Consider the following 7475-nt stretch of genomic DNA (forward strand, 5'->3'; position numbering starts at 1 on the left):
CTGACAGCACAGAGCCCAATGCAGGGCTCAAACCCATGAACTGTGAGATCATGACCTGAGCTGAAACCAAGAATTGGACACTTAACCAACCATGCCACCCAGGTGCCCCAAGCATCTAACTCTTGATTTTGGTTCAGGTCATGATCTCACAGTTTCATGAGTTTGAGCCCTATGTCAAACTTGGAGCTGACAGCTCAGAGCTGACCCTCTTTCTGCCCCTCCCCCCTCAAAATAAATAAATAAAACTTAAAAAAAATTTTTAAGAAAGAGCAATACGCCCACAAATTAATGATACCATCATACCCTAAGGCAAAAACAAAGGACAGAAGGTAGGAAGGAAAGAAGGAAAAGAAAAGAAAAGGAAAGAAGAGTAGCCAACTTGTAGAAGTTGTGGTACTAGAGAAGAAAGAAGAGACAGGTGAGAGAGAAGCAGCAAAGGTAGAAGAAGTTTGGAGCTGATGTGGAGGTAATCTGTTCAGGCCCCAGAAGAGCTGTGAAATGAAGGAGTTACTGTCATTATGCTCAAGGACAGAGAGCAGTTTCCTCTTCTCTGCCAGGCCACCCCATCCCATGTTATATCCTGAATGGCACTCCAGCTCTCCTCAAGGCCTACACAGACCATTTCCTATTTTTCTTCCATCTTCCTTTCCTTTCCTTCCTTCCTCTCTCTTTCTCTCCTTCTTTCTCTCTTCCTTTCTTCCTTTCAAGTAGGCTTCACACCCAGCATGGAGCCCAATGCGAGGCCCTAACTCACAACCCTGAGATCAAGACCTGAGCTGAGATCAAGGGTCAGATGCTTAACCAACTGAGCCACCCAGGTACCCCTCTTTCTTTCTTTCTTTCTTTCTTTCTTTCTTTCTAATGGATCAGTTATTAAATTAGATTCTTTGTAAGAAATTTAGAACACCAATTTGTGAGGATACACTCCATTTGTGACATAAAACACAGAGCAGAGGTAGCCTTGAAGCTGAGGAAGAGCTGTGATTTGTGGCAGAATTTGCAAGTCCACAGCTTTCTGATCAACTTCTCACTGCTCTGTAATCTCATATTTCTCCTTCACCATGTCAGAGATCTCACCTTCCTGGTGTCTGGGTTTACACAGCTTCTTCTTGAAGCAAGCATCAGTGAGATGTTTTGGTGGAGGCGCAATGACAAATTTCTGCTGTGTTCTACACAGAGGAACTCGATTGAGGGCCAGAGGGCCAGTCACAAGTAGCAAGCCACTGCTCAGCTGCTTCAGGAAAACAACCCTCTTGCCTCTGTTGCCCCCAGTGAGGATGATCAAAATGGTCCCAGGAGTGGCACCAGCTCACAGTTTTCTCACATGCTGACTTAAAAGTTTTTTGCCATGGCTCAACAGCTTTCAAGGCACATCTTCAGTAGGATAATATCTAGGTATTTTTCAAAGTTTAATCACTAGGGTACCACCATTGTCACCACCAACTGGTTTTGTGACAATAGCAAGAAACTTCTTTTTCTTTTCAACCCTGGATTTAGCTGCTGAATACTTCCTCTTATACATGGCCCTTCTGGAATACATAGTCAATGGGGGAATATCTGCCAATTCCTCTGACTAGGACAGGATTTCAGCTATGATGGGACTTCCCACTTCCCCTTCTTTGCCGTTTTAGCCTTGAGGTTACCCTTCTGAACCCTGCCACCAGCATCAGCCTTCTAGGTTTTAGGTTTCTTCTCCTTAGTATCTCACTTCTCAGCTTTTTTCACCCACCATCTTGCAAGATGGGAAAAAGCTATTTCCTATTTTTCTTACTTACCTGTATAGCCTTAGAAAAAGTTCCTCCCTGAAGGTAACTTGAATGTTTCTCTGTTCTTTGCAACCTGAAAAAGCTCAATACCTTCTTCACCTTAGCTTGTTTGTAGAAGACAGTCAGGGTTTGTGTTTGTGTTTTGTTTTCCAATTGAAAGGACAGTTGAGGACGTTTGAATATGGAACAGAAATATTCAAAATCTGAAGGATGGAAGCAGAAGTGCATATCTGCTGCACAGAGGGGAGCTCTGTTCAGTCCTGGACCCATTAGATGATGTATTCAGAAAATAAAATGCCTCTGATAAGGGATAAGTGACAGAAAATTACTACAGTCTAGGTCATTTCCTCATGATCAAGTTGTTAAAAAATTGAAATATTTCTTAACCTGCAAGTGACAACTTTTCTGTGCTTCTGAACAAACATCAACATGGACCCCTTCCAGTCACCAGTCCAGCACCTTCCAGCCCCTCTGTCTTACCCCTAAATCTGCCTCTCTCCCCCTGTGCCTCCTCTACTCCTGCCTCTTCATCGCCAACACACATTTCTTTTTCCCGTTCTTTTTCACCTATTCAATTATCCAACAGATATGTAATGAGTATCTATAATGTGCCAGGCACTGTGCTGGCAATGGAATAAAAGATGGCCAGCATGGGGCCCTCCCAGGCCACAGAGACTTACAACCCAGCATGAGGGCTGCAAAGTCTAGAGTCAACCACACTGCCCACATCTGAGCTCAGTGGATCTGGGGAGTGAAATGGGATGAGGTTAGTCCTCAGATGGAAGAGGAAATATAACTATAGGGTATTATGAACCTTTTATTATGGAGGCCGCAGACTTAGGCATGTTGAGCCTGGAATTTAATGTCATGCAGACTGACATCATCCTACTACTTACAAGTGTGACCTTAATTCTGAGCCTCTTTTCCCTTCTGGTAGTAACAACCTTAGCCAACTAACAGGTCAATATTAGATGACCTACTCCCCATAAAGCATTTAGCAGAGTACCTGGCACTTGGTTGTAGAAAATGGCAAGGGGGAGCTGGCATTGATGATACGGAGCTGCCCTGACTATCACGTGAGTATAGAGGAAGAGAGGTTCCAATCTCTGTATTCCATTCTTCCCTTTTACTGCCCACTTCTCTTCCTTCTGTCACCAGTCTTCCTCAGTTAGATAATTGGTACTTTCAAACATAGAAAACAAGAGCAGGAGGTACATGGGAACAGGAAACAACTGAGCTCCTGAATGCTCCTGAATGAGTACCCCCACTTTGCCCCCAGGAAACCACTTTCTACCCAATCCTATCCTCACCCCCAAGCAGAGCTGGCCCTCCTCAGCCTCGGCAGGACCTGCTCCAGCTTGAATCACTCTCTGGACAGATCTTTAGCCCACTCTTCCTGAAACCCAAAAGGTCATAACTCCCTTGAGCTGCTGGAAAAACACTGTGCAGAAATCACAAAGAGTACAGGAAAGAAAAACAGGCAACAAAATGGATCAAGTGCAGGGAGTCGAACAGATGTTTATTTTGATCCATGTCCAGTTTTGGCAAACCTAGGAAAGAATACAATGTCCAGGAAAAGGCAGACTGAAGGAAGGGAGGGAGGGGAACTAGTAATAAATAAATTTGAGACTCTATACAAAAAGAATAAAATTTGATCCATTTATCATAGCATACAAAAGGATAACTTCTACATAGGATATTTTTTAAAAATTGAAACTGTAGAAGGGGCACCTGGGTAGCTGTTAGTTAAGCATTAGACTCTTGGTTTTGACTCAGGTCATGATCTCACATTTCATGAGTTAGAGCCCCACATTGGGCTCTGCACAGACAGTGCAGAGCCTGCTTGGGATTCTCTCTCTCCCTCTCTCTCTGCCTCTCTCTCTCTCTCTCTCTCTCAAATAAATAAATAAACTTTAAAACAATTTAAAAGCACTTTCATAAGGAAAACATTACCATAAGCACGGTAAAATGACAAACATGTCACAAATGGCTAACATCCTTAATATATAAAGAACTTCTAAAATTAGAGGGAAAAGAACCAACAACTTTATTTTTTTTATTTTTTTTAACGTTTTATTTATTTTTGAGACAGAGAGAGACAGAGCATGAATGGGGGAGGGGCAGAGAGAGAGGGAGACACAGAATCGGAAGCAGGCTCCAGGCTCTGAGCCATCAGCCCAGAGCCCAATGCGGGGCTCGAACTCACGGACCGTGAGATCGTGACCTGAGCTGAAGTCGGGCACTTAACCGACTGAGCCACCAGGAGCCCCAAGAACCAACAACTTTTTTTTTTTTTTAATTTTTTTTTTCCAACGTTTATTTATTTTTGGGACAGAGAGAGACAGAGCATGAACGGGGGAGGGGCAGAGAGAGAGGGAGACACAGAATCGGAAACGGGCTCCAGGCTCTGAGCCATCAGCCCAGAGCCTGACGCGGGGCTCGAACTCACGGACCGCGAGATCGTGACCTGGCTGAAGTCGGACGCTTAACCGACTGCCCCACCCAGGCGCCCCGAGAACCAACAACTTTAAGGGGAGCAGAATAAGCCACTCTAAAATGTGCCACTTTGGCATGTGAATTATTTTGACCTGAAGGAAATCAACACCCAGCAGACTCAGGAAAAGCTTTTTATCTTCCCTCAATGCCTAAAAGAACTTATATAGGGACCTGAACCATAAAGAGAGCTATTCAGAGATAACTTTTTTTTCAAGTAATGTCTACACCCAACATGGGGTTCAAACTCACAACCCCAAGATCAAGAGTCACATGCTCTACTGACTGAGCCAGCCAGGTGCACTGATAACTTTTTATCTGACTTACCTGCTTGACAGGGCAAACACATGACTACAAAATAATGCCTCTTTTCATCTTCCTGTGAATTGCTCCCATCCCCTTTGAAGCCCTAGGCCTCTATCCCATTCCTTAGCGCTCAGGCTAGCAGATAAACCTCAGTTGCCTGACTGTCTTGGAATGTCATATTTTTTATGAGGCTCTTGTAAGTATAAATTGTGTTTTTCTTCTGTTAATCTTTGTCAATTTAACTATTAGACCAGCCAAAGAACCTAGAAAGGAAGAAGGGAAATTTTTTCTGCCCCTACAAACTCAACTTAAAAATTGCAAGAACAGGGCACCTAGCTGGCTCAGGTGAAAGAACATGCAACTCTTTTTTTTCTTTGTTTTTTTAATGCTTATTTATTTTTGAGAAAGAGAGAGAGAGAGCACGAGTTGGGGAGAAGCAGAGAGGGAGACAGAATCTGAAGCAGGCTCCAGGCTCTAAGCTGTCAGCACAAAACCGAACACGGGGCTCAAACTCATGGCCTGTCAGATCATGATCTGAGCCAAAGTCAGATGTTTAAACTACTGAGTCACCCAGGTGCCTGAAGCATGCAGTTCTTGATCTCTGGGTTGTGAGTTTGAGCCCCATGTTGGTATAGACATTACTTAAATCAGTTTTTAAAATTTTTTTTTAAAATTGGAAGAGACATGAACAAACAGTTCACAGAAATAAATGAAAAGGGCTCCATAACATATTTAAAAAATGTTCAACTTTTCTTCTAACAAGAAAAATACAAATCAAAACTGTACTAAAGTAGTGTTTTTTACTTATCAAATTGGCAAAATTCAACCAATTTGTTGGCAAAGCTGTGGGGAAACAGTCATTCTAGTATACTGTTGATGGGAATGCAGAAAGAGGCAACCCCTATGAAGGGTAATTCGGTTGGCCATATCTAGTAAAATTACATATTCATTTCCTCTTTGATCCAGCAATACCATTTCTCAGAATCTATCTAAAAAAATCACTGGCAAAAATATGGAAAAGTGTTTACATAGGTTATTTATTGCAGCCCTGTTGGTAATATAGAAACAGTCCAAATGTACAACTATAAGAAACTGGTTGAACTAAATATGAAGTACTGTGCAGCATTAACAAAAGGGGGGGGGGTTAAAAATGTCTCTATATACTGTCATGGAATGATCACCAGCATACATTGTCTAGAAAAAGCAATGTAGAACTATATAGAAATATCTCAATAAAATAACTTTTTAAATAAAAAGTGAGGAAAACTACATAAAATGTTACTATATATCTAAGAATAAGTGAATATATATATATATATATATATATATATATATATATATATATAAACAATGGAAGAATAAGCTAAAAACTTTTTTAAATGTCTATGTATGGGAGAAGGAGGAAATCAAGTAGAGGAGATAAGGATAGAAATTAGGTTTTTCTGATATACTTTGTTTTGTAGATCTGACTCTGAAACTGTGTAAATATTTTAAATAATTACCAAAAAAATTAACTTTAAAAAGCTTTCCCCAGGGGTGCCTGGGTGGCTTAGTCGGTTAAGCATCAGACTCTTGATTTTGGCTCAAGTCATGATCTAATGGTCATGAGACCCAGCCCCTAGTTGGGCTTCATGCTGGGCATGGAGCTTGCTGAAGATTCTCTCTCTCCCTCTCCCTCTGACTTGCTTGCTTGCACGCGCAGTCTCTCTCTCTCTCTCTCTCTCTCTCTCTCTCTCTCAAAACAAACAAAAAGCTTTCCTTAAAAAGCAAAAGAAAAATAAAACAAAACCTATCTGCACAGTTAGTGGTATAATCACAAAGAGAAGAACTATTTCAAACAACTTTAAACCATACTAACTTGACTGTATATGCCTTGTGAGATATATCCTAAGGACAAACAAAATTGAAAAATGGTTTTCATTTCTATATTAATTGATTAATGACTAATCAATTAAGGTGATAATATGGAGAGATAAAGCAAATGTTGATATGTTTGGGAACTGAAATATTTGGTTGGGAGAAAGAGTAGATATTAGATGAAGTCATGTAAAATAATGGAAGTCTTATTTAAATCAAAAGTATTAGTATAAACAAAGAATGACTTTATGTTAGAATATATATGTTTGTACTTCCTGTCCACCAGAAGGCCCTAGAAAACAAGGATCAACCCAATAGCAATGAGTGTCCTTGGGATTCAGACTGTGGTCTCTAATTGCCATTTCCTATCAATGGAAACCTTAAAGAAATGCTTTGTTCTCAAGCTGGAGAAGGAAATGTATAAGATGTGCTTGGATGTTTCATTATAACAAAAACTCAAGAAGCTATCAAAGTATCTTAGGACTACATCAAAAGGAGGTGAGGAGACTCTTGCCAAAGATGGGACAATTCAAGCACTCATAAGAATAATAATCGCAACAGACTGCAATAAACTAAAATACATCAAATATATTTAAACCCATGACTTTATAATGATTTTTTTTAATTGGCCACTTTTAATTGGTCACTTTTAATTGGAGAGTTGTAGGTAAATAACTCAATAATTTGAAAACTGGTCATAAAGAGAAGCCAACATTTATCTTGCCTTTCCTATAGGAACCATAACTGACCACGTGGTTGATGAGGAATTTCTCTTACAGAAGTAGTCCAGCTAGTAAATGAAGAACAGAATGATAGAATTCCAATATCACCATTTTGCAACCTCTTAGAAAATCACAGATTAGTCAATGATGACTAATGCCTGATAACATAACCAAGAGAGAGGTAAACAGACATTATTTACCTTCTGTTGGCAGTTCACAACATTCTCTGAGGAATCCTGCAAAATAAGCCAAACCCAGACTGACGTAAACTCTACAGGACAAAAACAAAACAAACAATAACAACAACACAGTGTCTTCAACAAATACATTT

The 7475-nt window shown here is 40.5% G+C and overlaps 1 pseudogene; it reads right to left on the reverse strand.

The window, feature by feature from the left end:
- Positions 1–869: 869 nt before the first annotated feature.
- On the reverse strand, positions 870–2297 carry LOC121023102 (60S ribosomal protein L6-like; annotated as a pseudogene).
- Between the last annotated feature and the right edge of the window lie 5178 nt (positions 2298–7475).

Source organism: Herpailurus yagouaroundi, unplaced genomic scaffold (assembly GCF_014898765.1).
Source record: "Herpailurus yagouaroundi ecotype Mexico unplaced genomic scaffold, PumYag 511, whole genome shotgun sequence".
Lineage (NCBI taxonomy): Eukaryota > Metazoa > Chordata > Mammalia > Carnivora > Felidae > Herpailurus > Herpailurus yagouaroundi.